The sequence below is a fragment of the Elephas maximus genome, chromosome 12 (assembly GCF_024166365.1).
Source record: "Elephas maximus indicus isolate mEleMax1 chromosome 12, mEleMax1 primary haplotype, whole genome shotgun sequence".
Lineage (NCBI taxonomy): Eukaryota > Metazoa > Chordata > Mammalia > Proboscidea > Elephantidae > Elephas > Elephas maximus.
In genome coordinates this window covers 10,769,649-10,796,743 of record NC_064830.1, presented here as the reverse complement: position 1 = coordinate 10,796,743, position 27,095 = coordinate 10,769,649, and the positions used below count along the sequence as shown (strand labels likewise).

At 38.4% G+C, this 27,095-nt stretch overlaps 1 protein-coding gene across 4 annotated transcripts in view; it reads left to right on the top strand.

Annotated features, from left to right (window-relative positions):
* MYT1L (myelin transcription factor 1 like) overlaps positions 1-27,095 on the top strand; it is a 529,823-nt gene that overhangs the window by 89,059 nt on the left and 413,669 nt on the right. For all 4 annotated transcript variants that reach the window (XM_049902577.1, XM_049902576.1, XM_049902575.1 and 1 more), the window contains exon 2: positions 12,059-12,170. The gene's annotated coding sequence lies outside the window, so the exon portion shown is untranslated. The remainder of the gene's footprint in view (positions 1-12,058; positions 12,171-27,095) is intronic.

Genomic DNA, 27,095 nt, shown 5'->3' with positions numbered 1-27,095 from the left:
AATTTTCAGAATTGTTAACAGGCTCGGCGTGAATCAAATTGTTCCGATAAAGGCCCTCTTCTTCCTCTCTCCCTCCCTCCCGTCTTTCTTTCTTTCCCAAAAAGTAACATCATTAGGCAAATATATACTATTGACACAAATTTTAAAATTGATCAAAAAATGGCTTGGGTCATCGTTCTCACGAGAACTGAAACATTCACAGTCTTACTCACTGCGCACATTCTGCCCTGTAGTAAATGCTCACAGGCTTTTTGTTTTCTGTTTGTTCTCTTTTTCATTTCCCTATTTTCTTTTTTGTGGGTTACCTGAACAGTTTTTTAGAATTCCATTTTTATTTAACTATAGTGTATTTTGACGGTATCTCGTCATATAGCTTTTTTAATGGTTACTCTAGGTACTGCATCGTATATCCATAACTATCACATTTTTCTGTTGTACATAGGGTCACTATGAGTTGGAACCGACTCGAGGGCACCTAACAACAACAGCATTACAGTCTAGTGGTGTAGACATTTTACCAGTTTGAGTGAAGCGTAGAAATCGTACTCATTTTTACATCTCTTTACCCTCCTCCATTTATAACATAATTTACTTAAATATTTCCACTACCTACATTGTCACATTGAGAACCTTCTTACCTTTTCTTTATCTCATGGGGCCATCAAGTATAGTATACTGATTTCAAAAATTCAAAATATTTTCCTCTTTCAAGCATTGTAACAGGAAGGATTTTCTTTTTGATTGTTACCAGAGCCATAAAAACAAAACAAACCCGACTCACAGCAACCCTATAAGACAGGGTAGAACTGCCCCATAGAGTATCCAAGGAGTGCCTGGTGGGCTCGAACTGCCAACCTTTTGGTTAGTAGCTGCAGCTCTTGACCACTGCGCTACCAGGGTTTCCTAGGAAACATAAGGAAACATTAGATGCCTGGAAATCTAAGGCATCTCTTGTCCTACATGTGAACGACACAGACCCCGCCTAGTAAACTCTCCCAGGCAAGACGGTAAAATAGACAGTTTGTTTCTTTGGCATTTTCTCACCTCCTCTGCTGTGGTGTTTCCTCCAAACAGCCTCACACTCTCTTCTCTCCTCCTGTCACATTCCCGGTTCTGTTCCCACATGGCCATACTCTTAGCTGGCTTTCGTCTTCCTCCACAAATACATAAGCCAAGCTTGCCATTCCTCGTGCTTTAGTTCACTCCTTGTATCTCTCACAGGGGCTTTTTACTGCATTTGGTTCATCCCCGTCCACCATGTCCCCACAGTTACCTAAGACATAAACCTGATCCTATCATCCTCCTGTAGGAAAACCTGTAATGGTTTCCCACGTGAACAGAATGAAACTGAAACTCCCCACAGGAGTTTATTATCCAAATATGCTGTTCACTTTCATTGCTACGTGTACGGTCTCCTGTCCCTGAAATTCCCTCTGTACCTTATCTCATGAAGAAAGGAAGTACTCATAGCTTAGATGTGCATGCTCCTGCAAGCCTTCCCTCAATCCCATGGCTCAACTAGTTCGCTTCTTTGGTGATCCCGAAGCACCCTGTGCGTGCCTTTGTTGTGGCATTGCTGACTTAGAATGTAAACATTTGTTTGTGTGCTTTTCTCTCGTCTTCTCCGAGTCTAGCCTCTCCGCCTAGGGGCTGTGGCTTATTTGTCTCTTTATCTCTGCTACCTGCCACTGTGGGCTGAGCTGGGAGTGCAGTGCCCTTTCATGGTGTTTTGGTAGAGATCTAGACGTTCCCAGGCAGTGCCCTTTCCATCACTCCTCCTTGCCCAAAGGCTCCTAAGGAAGGTACACAACATGAGCTGTAGCCAAATGGAAAACAGAACATGCCTCTGTTATCAGCTGCAAAAGAATGACTATGCCGTGATATCGTGATTTGATAAATACGGGCATCAATAGGCTTCTAAGTCTCGATCTCTCCTAAATTCTAAAGCCAAATCATTGCAGTTGCTACCCTCTAGCTTTTTCCTTTGTGGAAAAGAGAGACATTGAAGATGAGTATGAGTGTGTGTGTGTGTGTGTGTGTGTGTGTATGTGAAAGACAGAGAGAAGAGAGGGGATAGCTGATCCACACCATGGAACAACGGGCCTAACTCAACTAGCCTCCCAGCTGCATGGGAGACAAATATCTTTTGAATGAATAGTGACTTAAAGAATGAGCTCTCCAAGGATTATCAGCATTTTATAAAGACAAATTCTTGAAAAAAATTTCATCCTCAAAACAATGAATTTCTAATATAAAGATTTTAAGCCTTGACGTAGGTACTGGTTTAGATATCTGACTGAGGGCCTTTTCTAAAGTCTTCAAATCACGTCAGAAAGTCAGATATCTTCAGGACTTTTCAGATGAAGCCCTCGTATTCCACTTCTCCTTTGTCATAGTTCCCAAAGGTACAAGTAGAGTCATATTTGGTGATGTAGTAATTTTTTACTCCTGATATTTCTTACATACGGTGCTTGGGAGGCGACTTGATATGGTGGAAATTTGTAAGTGGATATTCAAGAAAGCCGAGTTCTAATCTCAGCTATATGACCCTGGGCAAGTTACCTTTTCAGAAAATCAGTTTTCTCTTTGACAGTAGGGTCAAGAACAGCTCACTTGCCCTACCCTCAGGATTGTTTTGAGGACCAAGTGAAACAATTCACAAGAAAACACTTTATAACACCAGAAAGTTTCTTTCTCTCACTTGGAAGGGGGTTAGTTGGAAAATACTTTTATACAGAGGGGTCTCTTCTCAGTTTGTTCCCTTCCTGAGATTTCCTTGTAAGAGAAATGGATGTAGGCTTTACAGAGCCACTGAGCACTGCCCCATCCTTGGCATTTCCTCACAGGAAGACAAAGCATTTCCACCCAGCTGACTGTCAGCACTGAAGGTCGCTAAGTGTACACATGCTCCTTATTGTTAGAGCATTCAAGTTGGCAAGTGTGGCCTTGGTTTAAGTAAAAGTAATAGCATATTTAATTCAGACTACAATCATAGCCCTTGAAAGACAGTAATTTATGTCCATTTTAAGAGGAGGGCTTGTTCCTACAGTTCTGGTTTTCTGCTGAAGGATTCCTTGCAGATTTGGTGGAGTTCACTGAGCAGTCAGCAGCACAGGCTTCCAAGGAAGCTGCTGTGTCTGGGAAACAAAAAGAGTTAGAAATAGCCTTGCGAGTGTGAGTGCATGTAACCACACAGGTGTACACACGCCCTCATGCCCCCACATATACTGTGATGATGCATCTACATCAAGTTATGGTCCCTTGTCACGTGCCCTCACTCTTAAGACAGCACAGTTGATTCAAATAGTTCTGTGCTATGCCCTTTCTTTTCCTGACACAGGTTGCTGGCTTTCCTTTGTAAAATGATTTATATATCTTTAATTGATCAGTATATATTTAGGGGTACATTTGCTATGAATTGGCATTGACTTGATGGCAATGGATATGGGTTTTTTTTGCTTTTGGTTTTAACATGTTTTTTAGGAGTCCCTGCATGGTGCGAAGAGTTAATGCCTCTGGCTGCTAACTGAAAGGTTGAAGGTTCGAGTCTACCCAAAGATGCATGGAAAGCAAGCAATCGGCTTCCAAAAAATCAAACTTTGAAAACCCTATGGAGCACAATTCTACTCTGACGTACATGGGGTCGCCATGAGTCAGGCTCAACTCAACAACAACAGGGTTTTTGTTGGTGGTGGTTGTTCATTTTTTTTAATATGTGCTAAGTACTGCGCTAGGTACTACAAGGTATCTTTATAATTCAAGAATAGTAAACATCTTATGTATTGTCCAGGAACTTACAGTCTAGTTTGGAAGGCTGTACGTAAATGTATTATTTAATTCATTCATTTAACAAATCTCCTCTCTCCTGGCCCCTGGTGATACAAAGATGAATAGATACAATACCTGCCTTCAAGATTTTTACCATTTTTTGCAGCAATAACAACAGCAGCAAAAATGAGAAAATAATTGAAGAGTTGGCTAGCTATGTTAGATGGGATGTTAACGCTATCAATGTGCATGGTTTATGATCATATGAATGGGTCAGCTACAGAGTCACTATCATAAGTCAGAGAAACATAGCCTCGTACTGAGGGTTGGAGTGGTCTGGAAAGTCTCTGCATAGATAAATGGTGGGGTTTCAGAGGAGCCTTCGTGGCTCAGTGGTTAAGAGCTACAACTGCTAACCAAGAGGTCAGTGGTTCAAAACCACCAGGCACTCTTTGGAAACTGTATGGAGTAGTTCTACTCTGTCCTATAGGGTTGCTATGAGTTGGAATCGACTCGACAGCAGTGGGTTTGGTTTTGGGTTTAGAGTTTCAGATGAAAGTGAAAAAGTCTTTGTTATATAAATAAAAAATATTTATTTATTTATTAGGGGTGAAAATAGTGAAGAAAAGTGAAAAAGTATAGTCTTTATTTTTTGAGAGACATCAAGAAAATAAAATAACTTAAGCTAAGAGGTCTTGTGAGGTAGTAATGAGACTTAAGACTTAAAAGATAACTTATAAGCTTTAGAAAGTGTTGGAAGCCAGACTAAGGAATTTTTCTCTTTTTTCAGTTCCAGCTCTGCCTCTTATAGCCCTTATTGGTTAAAGCAGTCCTCTCTGGACTTCAGTTTCCTCACCTTAAAATGAATATAATTCTTCCTACTTTACAAGTTTGTGTGTGAAATCACTCTTAACTTTAAATTGTGATACATACATAAGGGGTTGTAACAATTTTTATTATTTGTTATTGAGTGGATTTATTATTGAGTAATAATATGGCATAATAGAAGAAAAATTTTAACGATCCTTTTCACAGAGAAGGATGGACCTGAACGAGTGGGAGGAGGAAGAATAGGATAAGGAAGACAGGTAGGGAAGTTTAAGGGAATTCAGTTTAGGGGTAATTAGAAAAGAAATGAAGGCAGGCTTATGCCACTGAGTAATCTGGTTGAGATTTATATGAACACTTCCCTGTTGGAAAGTTTAATGTCAACGAGATGTGGAACTGCTTAATTCACTGGTAGACAAAGGGTACGTGCTAACCTGAAACTCTTATTGGATAGATGGAATCAGTTCAGGGACAAATTCTGCAGTTACTAGTGGTGCATATGAGAGGATTCATTACTAAAAAAAAGCTAAATTCACATTCACAAAGGCTCACAGACTAAGTAATTCCTGCAAGATGTGGATTGCAGAACCGGAAGTATTCTTAGGCGAATGCTAATTCTCGCCCCTTATAAGTCGTGTAAAAAGTTGTCCTTCCATGTGTCCTAAAGACTCAGTTTTGTGTTATTGATTAAAAAACTAATAATAATTAAAATTAATTCTTAGATTTCTCTAAAATATTTTTTGTTGGGGGTAGGGGTGGGTGAAGGAATGAGAGCTGGTACCCCTGGGACCTTGTCCTGTTCTACTACTTACTTTCCTTGTAACCTTGGCTACGTTATTTTGCTTTTCTAGATTTCACCATTCAAATTTGAAAATGAAGGGGGCAGGCTAAATAATCTTCCAGATTACTTTCAGTTGTAATATCCAATGACACCAAAAGCCATTCTATCTTGTTATGTTTATTGGTGGGGTCATGCCTTTGGTCATAAATTCTCACTCTTCATAAGTGGGTAGTAGATTTGTGTTGTTATTGTTTTGTTAGCCGGCGTACAGCAGCCATGTACAATGGAACAAAACGCTGCCTAGTCCTGCGCCATCCCTGTGATCATCTGTGGATCCGACCATTGTGAGCTGTAGGGGTTTCACTGGTTGGTTTTCATTCTCAGGCCTTTGTTCCTAATCTGTCCTAGTCTGGAAGCTCCACTGTAACCTATTCAGCATCAGAGAAACCTACAAGCCTCCACTGTGGGATGAGTGGTGACCGTGCATGGGTTATATTGTTGTCATTGTTGTTTTGTGCCGTTCAGCCAATTCCAACTCACAGTGACCCTTTATGACAGAGTACAACTGCCCATAGGTTTCCTAGCTGACCTTAATTTGATATAGACAGCCTCTCACATGCCCAGCTTGCTTACGGACTGCTTGCTGGCTCAGCATGCCTGGGAAAGGACCTAAGTGTCAAAGGCAGCCGTCTCCATTCTGACACATCATTGACTGACCTTTTTTTTTTTTTAATTGCTTCCATTTTTAATTGCCTTTTTGTTTAATCTAGGAAATTTTTTTAATGAGCTAGCATGATCTAATTGGGCCTAAATGTGATTTCCTTGAAGCGTTGTTTATTGGTGTGTGAACAGTAAGCAGATTCCAGGGCCAGTTATAAACTGCACAGCAAAGCGATATATGGTTTATGTTTCTGGGGAACTGAAGCTGCTCGCAATTACTATGTAAATGTGGAAGTATGAATTTTTTAACCTAAATATATTAATCATTTTTTACAGCAGTTGATGTTTGTAACTTTTGAAAATACTGAGAGAAGTATAAAATTGTCATTGTATTCCTTTTGTTACATAAAGCTTACATAAGTTTGCTTTGGTAATAAAATACTAAACAATTAAAAGTACTTAAGGTGAAAAACGAAAGTTTTCCTTACACCATTTCAACAATTTCTACACGTACAATTCAGTGCCATTGTTTATATTCTTCAAGTTGTGTAACTGTTTTCTCTGTCCTTTTCCAAATTAGCCTACCACCGTTAACATAAACTCGCTGCCCCCTAAGTTTCTCATCTAACCTTTCAAGATGCTGTTGTCAGTTTGATCCTACATAGATAAATCTTTGAAAGAGCATAATGCTCAAGGCAGACATACTTTAATAAGGAAGCTGTTAGGTTCCAAGCAGACTTCTAGGGAGAGTTTTGGTTTGGGGTTTAAGATTTAAAGATTATCTCAGGGCAATAGTTTTGGTGTTCATCTAGCCTCAATGGCTCCAGAAGGTCTAGATTCCATTGAGAATTTAAAATTCTGTTCTGTTTTTTCCCCTTCTGATCAGAATTTCTTCTACAGAATCTTAGATCAAAACGTTCAGTAATTATAACTGGGCGCCATCCAGTTCTTTTGGTCTCATGGCACAAGATGCTGGTATTTATACTGGCAACATTTTCTCCTCCAATTCCTAACTCTCCTTCCTGTATGACTCTAGGTGAATGCAGACCTACTGTTGTAGCTTGAGTGGCCACTTGCAAGCTTTTAAGACCCCAGGTACTACGTAATGAACTACGAAATGAGGTAGAACAGAAGCACTGAAAAACAGCACTAGGCCAGTTAACTGAGATGTCCCATGAGATCATGGCCCAAAAACAGTCTTTTAAACACCCTGCCTCATGTTTTGATGATTCTGTCTTTTCAATACGTAGACCAACTCTCATATTTTAAAAATCTGCCTTTATTGTAGATAATCTGATTCTCCCACCTATGATGATTTTTTTTATTATATATATTAAAAAAAAAATTTTTTTTAATTACTATGTTAAAATTTTTTATACATGCATCTTTGTGCATGATTGACAAACACATGTTTGGTAGGAGAGATACCAAGAACTGGAATTGTTAGGTTGAAGAGTATACACATTTTATATTTTCATCCACACTTCCATGTTCCTTACCATGGGTTGTTCCAACTTATATTCACATGAACTTGTAGGAAAGTCCTGTTTCCCACACATGTTTCCCACATACCCCATAGGCAGGGTAAAGCCTCGACTGTCCTTTCCTCTGCATCAAGAATCCTACTAGCTCTCTCTAAAAACCTTCAGTGGGATATGGGATTTCCTATTCTAGCGTTAGTGTCAAGGAGCAATTAAATGGTTGGCTTCAGATACACGTCTAAGATTGGAAATAACTAGTAATAAGAGGATAGCTAGAAGGTAGATAGTGTTTTTATAACTTTTGGTCTATACATAGCTCAAAATTATGAATTATGTACATATTATTATCTTCTCATGTTGTTAGCACGTTAGAATCAATGGTCTTTTATTTAGAGGCTTAGAATAAGGTAAAGTTCTGAGTACCAATATGCTACAGGAAACCTACGGGACATATTGGGATTGGTAAATCCATGTGTAGGAAATATACTAGATCTTCTTAATTGTCAAAAATAAATTAGAATACTATAAGTAATTGAACGCATCAGACAAATGTATAATTGATTTAGACTTTAAAACACAAAAGAAAGATGTGCACAAGAATTTTAAGATGAAAAGAAGGGTGATTTTAAAATTTGCATAGATCTCCTGATTTCCTTTTGTTTCTCTTTAAGGTATCCTCATTCATTTACATCTTCTCTTATGTATTTCTTCTTCTTTGTCTACCTTATCTTTATCTTCTGAAAATGGTCATTTTTCTTTTCTCTGAAAAACCAAAAATGGACTTGTTCTCAATTTCATTTCCAGCTGGAAGTTGAATTATCCTCTCATGAGAATTTTCTAAAAACATTGTTAGCAAAGGGATGAGCTTATTAAAATATCTCTAAATTGACATAAAAGGAAACATCATACCTTTATTCAACCAAGAACGACTGATGGAAGACCTACAATGTACTAGACAGTGAAAGCCGTTCATTCATCTCAACCCAGTCCCTGAGCAATGGGATCACACAGTCTATGAATAGTTATAGGTGGGTTGGAAAATCAAACAGAATAGCAGGAGATGCAGGTGCAAACTACAGGGAGGGCTCAGGGTGGCTAGATGTTTGCTGTAATGAAATAGTCTTCTTTGGCCAGGATTGATCCCAAGTTGATCAATGAAGCACACTGGAAAACTCTTCAAAAGCCATTTTCTCTTTTGGATGCTATTGAGACACGAGTCCAAGAAAATAAACAAAATAAAGCTCAGTAGTACTTTGGAGTCATTTGTAGAAACCTCATCGGAAAGTTGTCTGCTCGCTGAGAAGGATTTTACCTTCTCCTAACTGTGGCATGTTAGGTAGACTTTTGTCAGGCATTGGCTGATTTTTATTGTTCAGTGTCGTTAGTCTGAGGAAGAGCCTGTCAAAATATATCCCCCACTTTTTTAAACCAATCGCACACAAGGCTTTTAGGAGGGAAAAAAAAAAAAAAACCCAGCAAGAAATAAATTCCATTGTAGTTAATCCTGCAGCACTGAGTCAGATTGCCAGACAGGCACATGGATGTGTTGTGGAACGAAACTTTACTTAAAGATCTTTTTTACAACAAGAAACCTGAAGGCCATGAAGAAATGTACACAATGTTGTTGGCATTGGTGTTAGTTGACATCAAATTGGCTCCAACTCATGGCGATCTCATGCAAAACAGAATGCAAAGTTGCCTGGTCCTGTGACACCTTCATGATCATTGAGTTGGTACACTCAAGTCCATTATTGTGACCGCTCTGTATTCTGAGCCCCTTTTTTTCCAACCTACGGAGCTCACGTTCCAGCATGATATCGGACAGTATTACATAACATACTCAACATAGTGTGCTGAAGCTTGGTGCCAAAGTCAAAAGTACCAACCCAGAACCCAGTGCCGTCAAAAGTAGCCACCTGCTTTTGAGTGAGGTACATTATGGGTCAAGAATGGGTGGAGGGAAGACTGACTTCATCAGCTCCTATCATCAGAGAACATCCAGCTGCAGATGTACTCCTGGGAAAGAAATTCATTTGCATAACAATTCCTATTTCCCTTCAACCAATGTTCAATGCTATAAATGTATGCTTGCTGTTTAAGCAAAGTTAAAAAGGAGATTTGAGCAAGTTTGCCAAATGGACACGGCACACTTATTGTACACATGTTTCACTAAATAAGAATTCGTGTCAGATGCTGTTGCAAGCTTTGGGAAATTCTAGGTAAAAGCGTTTGGGATAGAAAAAGAAATACTGTAAGTGTCTTTCCCAGCCCCGTTATTGTCTAATAGAGGACTTGACATTCAGAGACGTTTAATGACTCCTAAAATATCCAATGTCCACACTGACATTGACTGAAATGAGGATGGCTAATCCAGGAACAAGGCATATGTGTGACATGTCATATAGTTAATAATAACATAGGGTCACTATGAGTCAGAATCGACTTGACAGCAATGGGTTAATAATACTTAATGAAAAGAATACTGCGTTCTTTTTTAAACCATGATGTTGTTATATCAAAATAAATAATGCCAAGTTTATATGCTAATTACCTTAGTATAGTCTGATGGAGAAGAAAATGAGACCCAGTTTCAGACAGAATAAAGAATTTCAGATAATACTGAATGGCCACTAACCACACATTCACCTGCCTCAACCTTTGTGCTGAAAATCAGTAGAGTCTCGATAAAAAATGTGCTCCTGTACTCTCTTTTCTTTCTATATCTTGGAAGGAGTTGGACTCTGAATTCTGACTTTACTGGTCAAAGAACAAGATCAAGGATAAAAGAAGAAATAGTTGTTGTCCGGGATGTGTACTCACTTCAGAATCTCGGTGGTACCGAAGTGATATGCTTGATATGAGGACGTTTGAGGGCATTTCCCTTTGTCACGTAAAAGTTAAGCATACAAATCATACTGTAAATATAGGAACAATTAACATGGAAAATCATTTCTTACATTATATATAATGTGTTTGCATGTTCGTGTGTGTATGTGTGTGTTTGTGTGTATGTGTATTTTGGGTACTGGTAGATAGAAAGAGGCCACAAAGTGTACCATTCTTAAAGGTACTCCAGCATAGATGGGTCTTTGTGGCTATAACTAAAATCCCAAGTCATAATTTAAATTAAAAGCTTCCTACGTGTAGAAATAGCACAGAATAACTCCAAACTGATAAATCTGGGCTTTGACACAAAACAAAGATTTTGACCTTGACTTTTCAGAATCATTTCAAAACATTTCTCATTTTATGTGCATATTTTTGGATTATTCCATTCTTTATGTCTTCTTGCTTTAGTATATTCTTATTAGGGGAAAGAAGAAATTGTGTTATGGTGGCATTTGATAGGCTTCCTGTGTATTTCATAGGAAATTACATGTTATCTTATTTCAAATCCCCCTTGCTAAGCACTCTGGATATTTTCTTTATGGAGTGGTAACACGCAAGAAGTCGAGTCCAGTATCTCTTAGAGGATTTATGGTAATGCTGCTGAAAGCGGCTGATCGTAAACAGCGTGGAGAGCCCCTAAGGGTCTCTTCATTTTCCTGACACGCTCCACTGCTGCCCATTAACACATAGACTCCGTTTAACGAGCGTCTCCCAATTTGGAGATCTGCACCGGAAACAACAGCTGAAGCACCCAGCTCTCTTCAGTTTCGGATTCTCTAGTTCGTCTTTTTCTTTTTTTTTTAAAACAAATGTATTGTGTCTTTTAAGTAATCTAGGTACTTCTATTTAGATTACAACAGTCAGTTGTTCCTATTACTGAGCGAAAACATCGCAGGAAACCTTGATAGAAAGCTGATAGAGTCCAACTTTACACGAATGGAGATAATTTCTTAGGCTGTTGGTTGTTGCTCTGCTAATGTAAAAGGGCCCTGACAGTGGAAAGCACTATTGCCTACAACAGGTTATATTTCATTATTAACGAATTCATGTCGTTTCCAAGAAATAGTTAAACAGCTAAAAGATTTCTCACTTATTAAGTTGTTTCTCAGTTGTGTCAAAGTATTAAAGAAAACAATACTTTTAGAAATTGGCTGGTAATTGGTCAAGAGAAATACTAAACCAAAAAAAAAAACCAAACCCACTGCTGTCAAGTGGACTCTGACTGACAGCCACCCTATAGGACAGAGTAGGACTGCCCCGTACAGTTTCCAAGGAGCACCTGGCGGATTCAAACAGCTGACCTCTTGGTTAGTAGCCGTAGCACTTAACCACTACGCCACCAGGGTTTCCATCGAAATACTAGTGCACTTCAAATCCAAGATATCTAAACTATTTTTAAAAAACCTGGATTCCCCAGTAAATTCACTAAATGTTTAAAAACATTTTCTTCTTAGCCGTTATCGGCTTTCGTATCAGTTTTTCTGAGTAAAGTCATTTACAGATTTTCTTAATGTACAGCTGCCTATCTTTAAATGTAACTCTTTGTTGTAAATACGATAGTGCAAAGGTGAGTTTTTTTTTATTTTGTTTTTTAGTTTCTCCTCTTTTCAGTTTTTTGTTTTACTGTTGTTGTTGATGCTTTATCCTTTAGAAAATGAACTCGAAGGAGAACTGGTGAAATCGCAGGGAGCGAGCATCGTTGAACACTGACAGACTGAGAGAGAAAATCCGACAAAGAGTGACTACCGGGCGCAGGAGTTCAGGTACCTGCCTCTACCAGCACTCTCTAGAGGTTATTGACGGGGTTCGTTTCCCCCAGGGTTTTTCCCATTTGATGCTCTGAGTAACTACTCTGATCTTAGCTGCCTGGTGCTTCATGGTTTCAGGGAGGCAGTTAAAAGTTCTGTTGTGTATCCTCCCCAAACAAACAATTCATGCTAACGGGGCCATTTGCAGTTCAATTAGATGATGCATACATTGTTCTCGCTACTAAAGTTATATAGGGCAGGAATGAATGCACACACAACTGTGTTGTTGTGAGGGGTTCTCAGGGTTGCCAAAGGGAAGAAGTGATAGATGGCCTTCAAATGGAAATGTTTCCTTTCAGATAATTGCAGAAACCACACTTGCTATACAAGTAACTGGTTAGTAAAGTTTACTGATTCTGGTTTTGAGGGTTTGAAGGTTTTCCGTTTTTAATATCAAACGATTGCTACCTTGGTAGCACGCTTTTTAGGGAATCTCAAGACTGAAGGTGATATGACTGTAATATGATCAAGAGCTCAGAGCGACAATGTGTCAGCTTCTGTATGGAAGACTGACGACAGAAATTGTGGTGTTATCTTCTCAATACCCACATTCAGGAGTACATTTTACACATGCTACTTTGCTGGAGAAAGATAAGAAGATTCTGATAAAATAGTAATTTCTCAGGACGCTGTGTGAAGAAAGCTCCGGCATGCCTTGTAAGGTTCACTGTGCAACGGTAATTTCTTTGTCTGCCGACTGTCCCATTTTCCCGTCTGATAACAGAGCTACCTACTACGACGTGGCAATTAGGCTCTGGGATTGTCTTCCATATGCTACAACCTTGTGGGTGTCGTGTGCTTTAAGAGCTTTATGAACTGCTGTAATAGGTCACAGTTGTTCTAATTATTTTCTCCTCTTTCTCTGAAAAATCCGTTGCACTCATTGGTTTGGTTTTGGGGAGCCATTATGGTTAATTGTACTTTTCCCTAAGTTACAAAAAAAAAAAAAAAAAAAGCTTTACATTGAGTATTAAGAAGATAATATTCTGCTTTAAAATCAGCTAAAAGTTTCTGAATTGTCAGTGTTTTATTCATCTAGGATACTGGGTTTTGTCTAATGTCATTGAGTTTTAGTAATGTTAAAGAATATTTAATGGAATATTTTATATGGGTCTCGTTTTTAAAATGGGATTTCTTGAGTTGGCATTGCTGGCATCAAGTTAAATGTTCCTTTGCATTTAAATACGGGTTATCAATGTAGTTTAATCTAAAGCATTCAAGTACAAATCACATGACCAATTTAAAAAATAAATAAATAAAAATAATCTGGTTTTGAAAGAGAAATACATGTTTACACTCGGTGAACTCGGCCTTGAATACGCTTCTTGGATGAGGCATAACGTTTGATTTTTGAAAGCTCTACATTTTCAAAATGGGTAGAACAAGTTGGGCTTGTTTAAAGAAGATGAAGAGATTTCATGATTCTAGAAGGCCCCTAGTCTTTTTCTGAATGGTTAAAGCACTCTACTGCTAAGAGAAAAGTTGGAGGTTCAAGTCCACCCAGAGGTACCTTGGAAGAAAGGCCTGGTGATCTACTTCTGAAAAATCATAGCCTTTGAAAATCCTGTGGAGCACAGTTCTACTCTGACACACAGGGGTCACCATGAGTCTGAGTTAAATGCAACTGGTTAACCTTTCTCTGTTTTGTCTTCCTTACCACTAACTTGTCTGTCCTCCGTGTCACTGGCTATGACTCCATGCAGGCCTTGGAGTAAGAAGACTATCTGTGTGTCAGAGGTGACATTAGTTACCTTTACAATCTCCAAGGGCCTCCAGCTTCAACCAGATAATAATAATGACTACAAATACTTGAGTGATTTATTTAGAGAACATTTCGCTAGTAGAATTTCATTCAATCCTCACTACCTGTCAAGCCATCTTTTGCTTTTAAAGCTTTGGTAATAATATGCACAAAAGTCAGCACAAAGGCAAAGAATTTCTACATTTACACTTTGTGATTTCTGTTGTTGTTGTTGTTGTGTAATTCATTATTTCTTCCTTTAAAGATTAGGGTTTGGCCCTCAGGGAATAATTGATATTTATTTCCAGTATGTACGTCATAAATACTTTAGTCTGTGAGTGATGAAATAATATAAATAAAACAACTAAATTTAAATTAACAAATTAGCATTACAAAATAGAAATAATAATGGATTATAATAATAGCTTCTGGGAACAAATCTCCACATGATCATCTATAAAATGACAATTTGTAAATCATGGTATTACATTGATCAGGACAGGACAACCTTCTGTAAAGGGCCAAATAGCCTGTAAAGGGCCAAACAGCATATATTTTGGGCTTTGTGGGCTATCCGGTCTCTGTAGCAACTACTCAATTCTGCCATTGTTTCATGAAAGCAGCCACAGACAACCTGTAAACGCATGGGCATGTCTATGCTGCAATAAAACTTTATTTACAAAAACAGACGGTGAGTGGATCTGGCCTGTGGGTCGTAGTTTAACAACCCATGGTATAGATCTAAATTCAGAGCTCCTAAATAGCCACAATTATTTTTGGAAAAGAAAATATAAGTCTTACTCTCTTTTCAAAATTTAGTACTTGCAAATCTCACACAATAGGGTCTAAAATTATTGTTGTTCACAGACAGGCTGCTCCACAGACAAGTCCTTTGTTGGTGCGTGAGCCAGCCAGTCAGGATGGAGCTCCAACAGAAGCTGCCACAAAGCCTGAAAGGAGGCTAGAAGGAACAGTTATGTTATCTGCAGAAGTCAGGGTAGAATCCAAGAAACTCGTAAGATTTAAAGAAGAGAAAACATTTGTACTCTTTTCAAGGCCATGTCACCCTGCCTGCCAAGAAATATAATCTTTAAATTATCCTGGAAATTGTGTGGGATATAAAATCAAATTAAAACCAATACCAAAGGGTGTTGTTACACCTGTATACACAAGGAGTTATATGTATAAAACCTCACATACCAAATGAGAACATATCCCCTAGGATAGCAAGTGGTACTAGTGTTAGTTAACAGACTCCCTGGGTGTTACAAACAGTTAAGTGCTCGACTACTAGCCGAAAGGGTGGTGGTTCGAACCCACCCCGAGGTGCCTTGGGAGATAAGCCTGGAGATCTTCTTCAGAAGGGACACAGCCTTGAAAACCTTGTGGAGCTGTTCGACTCTGTGCACATGGACTCACCATGAGTTGAAATTGATTTGATAGTGACTAACAAAAACAACAACCGTAGTGTTAGTAATTAACGTAGTAATGTAGTCACGGAGGTACTGTGCGTGGCAATCCATTTTGGTTAAGGAATCCAATTTGCTAAAACCATAATTCATGCAGTCTGTATTCCCAAATACTCTGCAACTACAAAACGGAAATACAGGGACCATGGGGAATAAAATAACCAAATACAAAAGAATAGTTTCAAATTCCATCGATTATATCTCATAAACTTGATAAAAGTGTTTGGAAAAGACCGTAATGATGTCATAGAGTATAAAATAAAGGACTATTTTATGAATACCTCAAACTTTGTATCTTATTTAAGGTGTGAATTAGTGACATAAATCAGATCGCCAAAATGCAAAACATTTATTGGCATTTTCCACTGAAATGATTTGCTACAATGTATTACCTTGAATGTGGTACTCTACACAATTTTAAATTATTTCAGAATAAATCAAAAGAGGAGAAATTGAGTACCAGAAAAATGGTAGAAACACACCCTACATGTGTGTATACCTGCCATGTCGCCTGAAGTAGTTAAGAAAAAAAAAAAAAAAAGCTCTGCTAGTCTAACAGTTTAATGCCAAGCAGAACTTTGGATAACAAAGTAGATGCAGTCAGCCAGGAGATAAACTCTAATTCCACCACAGTATTTGTGTAACTTTGGAGAATTTATTTAGCTCCTTGTGTCTGAGCCTCAGTTTTCCCATGACTTAAATGGGCATAATGATCTTTTCATAACAGGACAGTTTTAAGGATTAAAGGAGCTACAGTTGTCGATGTTAGTGACTGTTGAGTTGATTCCAATTCATGGCGACCCCATGGGTACAAAGTAGAGCTTCTCCACAGGATTCTCAAGTACTAAGTGTAGTCTTTGAAACACAGAAGACCCTTAGTAAATGTTTACGCTAGTAGGAAAGAGATTCAGGTCTTCGTTACAATGGTAAGATGAGGAAGTGCGTTAGAACCTACGCTGCAATTTTAGAATTTAAGGTAGCTGTGTTGTTCTTGGAAACCCTGGTGGCATAGTGGTTAAGTGCTATGGCAGCTAACCAAAAGGTTGGCAGTTTGAATCCACCAGGCACTCCTTGGGAACTCTATGGGGCAGTTCTACTCTGTCCTATAAGGTTGCTATGAGTCGGAATTGACTCAACAGCAATGGTTTGTTTTTTTTTTTTTTTTTTAGTGCTGTTCTTGGAATGGGCATCAGACTGCCTTTAAATATCAGACAGAGGTAACCCTAATTTCCTCCAAAACTGCAGCTACCTGAGTAAAGAAATCACCAACTGGATCATGGATCACCTAGCTCTGGACCTGGGGTGGGGACAGGGGGAGTTAGCATTAGAAAGGCTTAAGGTGGATCTGGCTTGCTCAAGTTCTCAGAAAAAGATTGGCACAACCAATTGTTGTGCCTTGGTTGGCTGTTTGTAAGCTTTTAAGACCCCAGGCACTACACAGTGAACTAGGAGGCAGAACAGAAGCACTAAACATGTTATTAGGCCAATGAACTGGGATATCCCGTAAAACCATGTGCCTAAACTTCCAAACCAAGGATCCAAATTCCATGAGGTGTTTGGTTGTATAAAATCAGCCTCAGCAGCTTTGTTGTTGTTGTTGTTGCAAATATATCTATCACACAACTTTTGCCAATTCAGCTTTTTTATCCATTCATATATATAATCTTAGGCCTACACCATTCAACATCTTCTTTACCGGGAACCTCCTTGAATGCCCAGTTGTGCTATTTTGTTGTGGTGGCCCCAGACCATGCTGCAAGTTGCCAAATCGTAAATCTACAAACAGTAATCCCACTCATTTGAGGTCACCCATTTTTCTGAGTGTTCCTAACCTGATGTTTCTTACTGGCTACAAGTAGAGAGAGAAAATTTAATCTATATCTAAGTAAGTGAATGCTTATTTTCCTGTTTTTTTTTTAATAAAATACATACTTAAAATGAATTATTGAAGTTATTATCATACACTTAAGTGTATCATTTCGTATACCTAACACATTTTTTATGCCAGATATTGTAGATACAAAAGTGGAATTATAGAATCCTGCCTCGAAGCTGTTCATGTTTAACTATTTCATTGGGAGGCACACATACCAAGGAATAAATAAACAACCCCACACTGTAAAAAGACCTGTAAGAGTGGAATGTATCAAGTAGTAAAGTATACTAGGCCCGAAAAGGAGGGGAATCTAACCGTGTCTGGAGAAAGCATCTAAGCGTCTTGGAAAATTAACTCCTGGGCTGAGACTCCAAGGATTCCTACGGGTTTTCAAACAGACAGGGGTATTTCAGACACAAGAACTAGCATCTGAAAAGGAGTCTGTGAAGTTTAAGAGTGGGAAGCAGGAGTGGAGGGTAGGTGAGGCGCTAAGAAGTTTCCTTTAAGTTCTGTAGACAGCGAGGGGCTACTGGTGACTTTAAGCCAGAGAAAGACATGGTCAAACTTTCCTTTTCCAAAGATGGTGTGAAGGATGGATTGGAGGAGCTAAAACTAGAGGCAGAGAGGCCAGTAGGGGACTGTTGAAATAGTCCAGGAGAGAGTTGTGAAAGGCCTCAACTAGTATAACCCACTGCTGTCGAGTCGATTCTGACTCATAGCAACCCTATAGGACAGAGTAGAACTGCCCGATAGAGTTTCCAAGGAGCACCTAGCGGATTTGAACTGCCGACCTCTTGGTTAGCAGCCGTGGCACTTAACCACTGCACCACCAGGGTTTCCTCAACTAGTATAGGGTATGGGATAAAAAAGGTTAAGGTGGATGTGAAGGCCCTAACACCATCACACTGGTTTTCAAATCAAAAAGAAATGTAGACTTTGTAATGAATTCAATTGGGAGGAATAATTGTAGAATAGTTAATAGCACAGCCCTTGAAAACAGAAAGACGTACAATATTGCAGAAGTCATACATTCAATCTCCCTGAACCTCAATTTTTTTCATCTGTAAAATAGGGGGAATGATTTCCACTTCATGGGTTTGTTGAGGATTACGTAAAATAATGCATATAAAACATATGGCACCGTGACTAGCACATAGCTCAAGCTCTTCAAATTATATTTACTGTTATTATTATTCACAAAAAACTAAGACATATTTGCTTTCCCGTAAAAGAATAAGGCAGAAGTAATCTGATTCGCATGAATGTTATGCTTTATGCTGTTCAAATCAAAGCACTTACTATATAGCTGCATAAAAAAAGACCCTTCGATGTACTGATGTAGAAAGATTTCAAGGATATTGTCTTAAAGAAAAAAGCAAGATGAGTAAGAGAAGCAAAAAATATGAATACATGCACACATACGTTCTTGTATTTTCATGAAAAAATTCTAAAAGGTTAAACAAGAAGCTAACAAAATTGTTTATGTGTGTGGAAACTGGGGAGAAAAAGAATATTGAGAGGAAGTAATTTAAACTGATTTTATTCATTCATTTATTCATATGTTCATGTATTTCTGAGCCATGTAAATGTATTTCTTATTAAAAAATTAAATTATAAAATGGTAAAAGAGTTCTTTTAAATAACATCTGATTTGTTCTCCCAGCCCCCTTGTGTTATATAGAAAAGGCATTTTGAATTCTGTGTTACAAAGGAGGAAACTGAGGTTCAGTACATTTAAATAACTTGACCAAGTCACGCAGCTAGAATGACAACTCTTGATTTGAATTCTGGTTCTGAAATTCACCTGTTGCCAACATTCTCTCTTCTTATGATGCATATGGCAATGCTATCAGAATTGTATTGATGTTATTATTGGTGTACGTAAATATTATTTGATAGACATGACTGGGATTGGAGATAAGAGTTAAGGAGGAAATAAATAAAAATGGTGATGATGGGGGGAGGGGGAAGGAGAACCAAAAGATGTTGTTTGAAAAGGGTTTCTTATTTAACAAAGCAGGGAGAGAGCAGGGGAAGAAGGGTGAGGAAGAAAGGAAGGGAAGGAGGGAGGGAGAGAGGGAGGGAAGGAAAAAAGGAAGGAGGAAAACTGGGAGAAGCTCAGGGAAGGAGGGAGGGAGAAACAACCATGGAACTATGGGAAGAAATAAGGAAAGGAGAGGCGACATGAAGGAAAGAAGGGAGAGAAATTACATTACCAGATTCCAGGTTAACAATGTATACATAATAAGCACAATTACCTTTTAATAGCTTTATTTTTTCCTGTAGCTCTTACAATCTTTCATGTATGAGTTTCTCTCTAAAATCTTCTAATTTAAAATTTGTTTTACAAAATGTAAAATGGGAAATCATACCATTGTTTATTCACTTATTAGGTAATAGAGTTGTAATTTAAAGACCAAGGTAACAAAGTTATTAAAAAGAAATATTTTCTAATATAACATTGAAGATATCATTATGAGAATTTTTTTTTTTTTTTTTTTTTTTTTTTTGGTTATCAGGCAATCATAGAAGAAATTCATTAAAAGAATAAGGGAAAAGTAAACATATCTTAGCTACCAAAGACTACATCAAAACAGCTACAAAGAACATTTTTTTGGACAAATGGGGAAATGTGAATACGGACATATTGAATGAAGTGATTGAAATAATTTTGTTTCTTTTTTGTTAAAAATGATACTTAGGTTATGTCAGAAAATGTCTTTTTCTTAGGAGATAAATGCTAAAATATTAAGGTATGAATGGTCATGGTGTAGGCAACGTACTTTCAAAGGCTGAGAAATTGTGTGTGTGTGTGTGTGTGCATGTACAGAGAGAGGAATAAGACAAATGTGTCATAATGTTAACAATTGATAGATCAAGCGAGTGAGTGTTGACTTATTCTTTCCAATTTTTTTTGTAAGATCAAAGTTTTCAAAATAAAAAGTTGGGGATGGAGGGAGGCTCCTTTGAAATTTAAGCCTCACTGTTGCAAGTTCACATCTATTCAAGAAACAATGTTGCATTATGGAGGGCATTTCTGCTAATGATTTCTTCCCATGAGAGGTGTGCAAACCCGGAAAGCCAAATCCGTTGCCATTGAGTCAATTCTGAATCATAGCAACCTTATAGGACAGAGTAGACCTGCCCCATAGGGTTTCCAAGGAGCAGCTGGTGGATTCTAACTGCCCACCTTTTGGTTAGCAACCTGAGCTCTTAACCACTGCACCACGAGGGCTCTACGAGAGGCATGCAGTGCCGTTCAGTTTGCCCTGTGTGTTTGCTCCGGACGGACTAGCTGAGCAGCAGCATCAGGAAGCTAATGGGCTGATCATGGGCTCTTCCTTCAGATTTGAATTACAGCTTGGGCGCTTTCTGATTGGCTAATCTCAGACAAGCCATTTAACAGCTCAGAACATTATTTCCTTCAATTCTAAAGTACAATAGATAATTTCACTGAACTTACTGACATAAAATGTATTAACTACCCAGCACAATCCCTGCCGTGGAATAGACGCTTGACATCTGGATGTTTCTGGAGTAAGAACTTGAGGTTTGAAACCCTTATTACTGGTGGCCTGAGGCCGGTTACTTAAGCTCTGTCCTTGTTTTCCTGGATGGCGTAATGATGATTGTGTGACCATCAGCATGATGGCAATAGCAGAACCTGTATAACTCGTGGGGTTGTTGTCAAGATTAAATAAGCTAATATTAAAAAAAAAAAAAAAAAAAGACTTTACAACAATACCTGGCACATAATGTACTCTCAATAAATGTTAACCATCTTGATAAATACTCTCTTTGTTTATTATTAGTAGATGCTCACATATTTTCTTTTACTCTGTGACTGAAACTCTAGAGTGGCTTTGGGAACAACCCTCCAGAATCTATTATTTATTTTAGAATTTCCAAACCACAAGGGCACCTCAGAAAATGCAGGGATAGTATAGTTGTGAGAGAAAGGCAGCAGAGAAACAGTTGGGATGAAGCAAGATTGGAGACTTAACCTGGAACTTTTTTTTTTCTAGGTCAGAATAGAATTATAGCATTGACAATGACGTAAGATGACAAAACCCAGTTAAAGCTTTTAGAGAGGACACTGATTAAGTTGCAGATTCAAACACTCCCTAACATTTAAGTCAGAAAATCTTGAGGACTGAATGCGAGTTCCGGTGCTCAAATAATTCCCCGCTAGTTGATGGGACTGCTGAGCAGTGAGTTTAAAACTGTCAGGAGGTTGCCTGTTACTTTTTTTGTAGCCTGGCTGCTGCCTCCAATTCTCTGTACAGCCAATGTGTGGAGGGTTGTCCCACCTTAGGATGCAGATGAAAGTGAAGTTTATATAGTTCTCTCTAGTAAAACATGAAATATGTTCCAGGGAGGTGTTGCAAAGATGTTTTCCCTCCATTCAAAGGAGGACTAAGCTGAGGTATAAAAGAGGTTCAGGAGTGAATTGAAGACAGCAGTGGGAGGTGGGGTGTGGGTAGAACATTCCAGGATGAGGGTATGGCATGAGCAAAGACTCTTAGGTGGAAGGAACTATGACCTGCTTGAGGAATTGAAAGAATCCTGGATCCTCTCTGGATGGAGCCCAGGGAGCAAAGGAGTATCGAGTAAAAGACGAGAACGGAACATCAGGAGAAGCGAGATGTGTTAAGGACGTTGGTCTTCTTCTGGAGAACACTTTGAAGCCATGAAAGAATTTTAAGCAGAGGGTTAAACAGAGATCAGATTAAAATTTCAAAGGTATTATTCTGATATGGAAACCCTGGTGGCATAGTGGATAAGTGCTACAGCTGCTAACCAAAGGGTCGGCAGTTCGAATCGGCCAGGCGCTCCTTAGAAACTCAGTGGGGCAGTTCTACTCCATCCTAAAGGGTCTCTATGAGTCAGAATCGACTCGAGGGCACTGGGTTTGGGTATTCTGACATAGTATGAGAAATAGATTGGAGAAGGAAACATTTAGGTATAGAGAAGTCTACGGGACAGGTTAATGCTTGGGTCCAGGCAAAATGTCCTATTCTCCTGACCTGGCATGGTGGTGTAGGAAGTGGAGGAGAATGGGTAGATATGAGGTATTTTTAGGAAATAAGCTGATGGTACATATGGAAATTTGTATATTATGAGGTTAGAGAAATGAACTTACCATTTACATTGGCTTGAACAACAGAACGCATAAAAAGTTTTATGAATTTAATTGTAACTGTCAGAATCAGAAATAAAAACCATATTCTATACTTCTTTTGCTATCTAAGAATCCAGAACAGGGTCTCTTCCTTCTCATTTTGGATTCATATGCCCCATGATACTTGGCAGTGTGTGTAAGATAGTTCACAAAGGCACAAGCTAACCTTACTGCATCCATTTTTCTTAAAGATTTATTTCTCAATCATTCATTTGAAATTACAGATATGGAGTAGAACTCAGAAGTTGCTTTACCAATTAAGTAAAAATAAAATGTCTTGTTTGGGGCTTATACTCTGAGCTCTGTTGCCAATATCCCAGGAGAACTGGTTCATTCTTTCATCAGAGATTTATCCGTGTAAAAAAATTGACAAGCATTGACTACCCCGTTATTTACCAATGAGGAAAAAGCAGCCCTGAAAACAAAGAGAATTTTCTATGGCTATTTTAAACTATTTAATCGTGACAAAGCTGTAAATGGACTATGGGTACAAGGTTCTTTAACCTATATCATGTTGCAATTACTTATACAGTGGCTGATTATTTAAAATAAACTTTAGTATAACACAATATGTAGTATGATAATTTGCATATATGAGAATGCAACTGCACTCTAAACACAGAAAATAAAAGGGGTAATTAATAAAATTTAATTTAAACAACACCTCTTGAGCAAGATCTATGAGATTTTGTGCTAGGCCTCAATTATAGGAAATTAAACAGAGCAGGGAAAGAAACAGCATTCACACACTCAGTTGTCAACAAGTCAGACATTTGGGAAACTCTGCCAGCTAGGGCCCACATAGGCAAACGGGGTAAGCAGCAAAGAGATATCACAATACGCATCGATTTTGTTCCGTAGTTGTGTAAGCCACTCTCAGTCAGACAGAATGTATAAAATAAGGCATGAGATTGGAAACAAAAGGAAACACACATGTTACTAAGAAACGATAGCCTACTGAGCATATTCAAAAGACATCAAAAAGCAAAACTACAGGAAGGAAGGAGGACAGGAAGAAAGGGAAAAAGGGACACAGTAAATAAAGACAAATAATAAGAACCTAGTTGCATGAAGAAACTAAAAAAAAAAAAAAAAGAGAGAGAGCCTGTTAATTTGCATGGCCTTGAATAGCATGACTGCATCGTTCTGTAAAATAATAATAATTATTATCTTATTTAGCCCAATTCATCAAGAAGGCTTAAATTCTGTTCACTATCCTTTGTTCAATATCCATAACAACATTATGTAAAATATATATATATATTTTAATGTGTATTGCTGTAGCAATGGAATTAAGATTGTTTTTACTAAGTATGTAATATTATCTATATAATAATATATAATATTATCTCATGTATGAGCACCAATGAACAAGACAAGAAATAAGTTTCTTTTTTCATATAGACATTATAAAATCCATACCTGATCACACTTTCTTTGTTATGTCCTCTCAATGCTTCCCTGACATGTTAAACAAAAGAATATATTTGGATGTCGGGACAGAAGAGGACCACAAAAGTGTTTTTCTACTTTGTGGTTTTTTTTTCTTTTATTTATTTATTTTTTTACTACTACAAGCAAGTGACATGAATTATATTTCATTTATCTATCTATAAAATGCTTCGTCATAAATTTACAATTAATTATTTGGTCTTATAGAAAATATGAATAACTTTAATTTGACTATGTAGTCTTAAGAGTTGCTATTCTTTGCAAATGTGAGGGTGGTAATAAGAATCACCCACACCCAAGAAGATGGAAAGGTAGCAAATTAAATTACCTCAAGCACATATCAAAGTAGAAATAATCAAAACCACCTGAGAGTGATAGGACATTTTCATTGCCTATAAAATTTATTATCACCTGTATTAATGAGGATAGATTGGACTTTTTAACAAATGGCCTCAGAAATAATCTCAGAGGCGTAACACACACACACACACAAAAGTTGTTTCTTGCTAATATCACAATCTAACAAAGGCTGGGCAGCCACCTCCATTTTGTGGCCCAGCCATCTAGAGTTTGTGGCCTTCAAGAAAGGAGAGCAGACGTGAGGATCGTGCAGGATGTTTGGGGCTATGCTAAGACATCCCATTAGCTGGGACATGTTACATTAGCCAGAAGTCAGATGCCAGATCTCGATCTAATTGCAAAGGACACTGGGAAATAGGGACTTCCCGTGTGCCCAGGAAGAGGAAGTGGTGTAGATGGCAAACAGCACTGTTTCCGTGGCCTGCCCCAATGGCAAGTGGGCAAGGCCCTAACTATTGTGGATTACCTGTTGCCATAAACATTATCCTCATTAACCCAGCTTCCCTAATTTTGATTCTGTTCTGCTCAAGTAAATTTTATTAATGCCGTCTGGCTTCCCACATAGTTCTGCCTACCAGGAAGGAGTATAATGAGCTAGGTCCTAATGCCATTTATATTCCCCTTCACATACCTATGGAAACCCTGGTGGCGTAGTGGTTAAGTGCTACAGCTGCTAACCAAAAGGTTGACAGTCCGAATCTACCAGGCGCTCCTTGGAAACCCTCTTGGGCAGTTCTACTCTGTCCTTATAGGGTCTTTATGAGTCGGGTTTGACTCGATGGCAATGGGGTTGGTTGGTTGGTTCATATATGTATAAGTTGATGCCTTTCTTTAAGCATTGATCTATGAACTTGGTGATGCCAGTCTATCCTGAGAGAGGAAGCCGTCCTTAGTATGCCTGTTTCTGAAACTATAAGCATAAGAACCTGGCCCTACAGCAGTGTTTTACCCAGAGTGCTCCCAGAACCACCTACATAGAATCACCCAGTATGCTTTCCTTCATATAGATTTCTGATCTCCGTTCAAGACCTATTAAATCAGCATTTTAGGGGCAGGGCCTAAATATGAAAGTTTTAATAAGCACCCTAGGAATTTCTATGCACATTAATGATGAGTTACTGTCTTAAACCTCAAAAAATTCACCAAAGAATGAGTTTCACCTCTGTGAAGCTCCCTGGAAGAGGGCTTCCCCACAAACAGCCCTTCTTTATTACTGTAGGCCCAGTGAGTTGGATTCTTTCATTTTATTTTTTGTTTCAGTACCTAAGACCTGAAAATTTTTATTACTTATACTTCTCTCTTTTTTTTAAATATGTTTTTGGGCTTCTTCTTCTTTGCTTTTTTAAACTTTTTTATTATGGAACATTTCAAGTATATACACAAGTAGAGGTGAACCTTCAAGTGTTCAACAAAAATAGCTAGTCTTATTTTGTCTATACCTGCACTCATCCCTCCTCCTCCATACTTGGATTATTTTGAAGCAAATCCAAGTTAATGTATATCCTCACTGAGAAATATTTCAGTATGGATTTGTAAAATATAATTTTTTAAAATAAAAACATAACCACAATATTATTATCAAACCTAAAAAAAAAAGTCTTAATAGTATCAGACATCTACAAATGGTTCACATTTCCCTGATTGTCTCATAACTTTGCTTTTATACTTGGCTTATTTGAATCTGAAGCCAAACGAGGCTCACAGCTGCATCTGACTGATAAGTGTCTTGCGTCTCTTCCTTTTCATCTATGTAGTTTTCCCTTCTTTCTCTCCTCCCATTCTTTGCAACTTACTTGTTCAGTAAACCAGTCATTTGTCATGTAGAGTTCCCCACAGTCTCTACTTTGCTTGTTTCATTCCTGTAATGTCATTAAATGTTTTCCTCTGACCCCTGTGTTTCCTACAAACTGGGAGTCAGAGGCTTAATAAGACGCAGATATGAGTTTTTGGATACCTTCCTACTGCATCACAAAGGGAAGTGTAGAATGTCTAGTTGTCATCCTTTCTGTAGTGTTATGATGGATCGATAGGTCTCCATGATGTCCAAGCTGTCAGCCTGATACAGCTGTTTATTAACAGGTCACCCATCAACCTTTCCACCTAACGGTTTTAGCAGTTAATGATGCTCGTTAGCTAGACCCACAATTTCATTGGGGTTACAAAGTGATAGTCTATCGTCCCTTCTTCATTTATTAGCTGGAATACGTCTATAAAGAAAACTTCCTTTCATCAACTATTTGTTTCCTTTTCCATAAGCAAGCAAGATAAATGTTCCTTTCCCTTTACTGATCTTCAGGATAATGATCTCCCGCCTCTTTTGATGTGGAGTGTTGTTGTTGTTAGGTGCCATTGAGTCAGTTCTGACTCATAGAGACCCTATGTACAACAGAACGAAACACTGCCCTGTCCTGTGCCATCCTCCCAAGAGAGTGAAACACTGTCTGGTCCTATACCATCCTCCCACTCATTGCTGTGTTTGAGCCCGTTGTTTAGCCACTATGTCAATTCATCTTATTGAGGGTCTTCCTCTTTTTCGCTGACCCGCTACCTTACCAAACATGATGCCCTTCTCCAGGGACTGGCCACTCCTAATAACATGTCCAGAGTATGTGAGAAGACGTCTCCCCATCCTTGCTTCCAGGGAGCACTCTGGCAGTACCTCTCCTAAGACAGACTCATTCCTTCTTCTGGCAGTCTGTGGTATATTCACTATTCTTCTTTGGTCTTCCTTATTCATTGTCCAGCTTTCCCATGGACATAAGGCAAATGAAAATGTCATGGCTTGGGTCATGATGTGGAC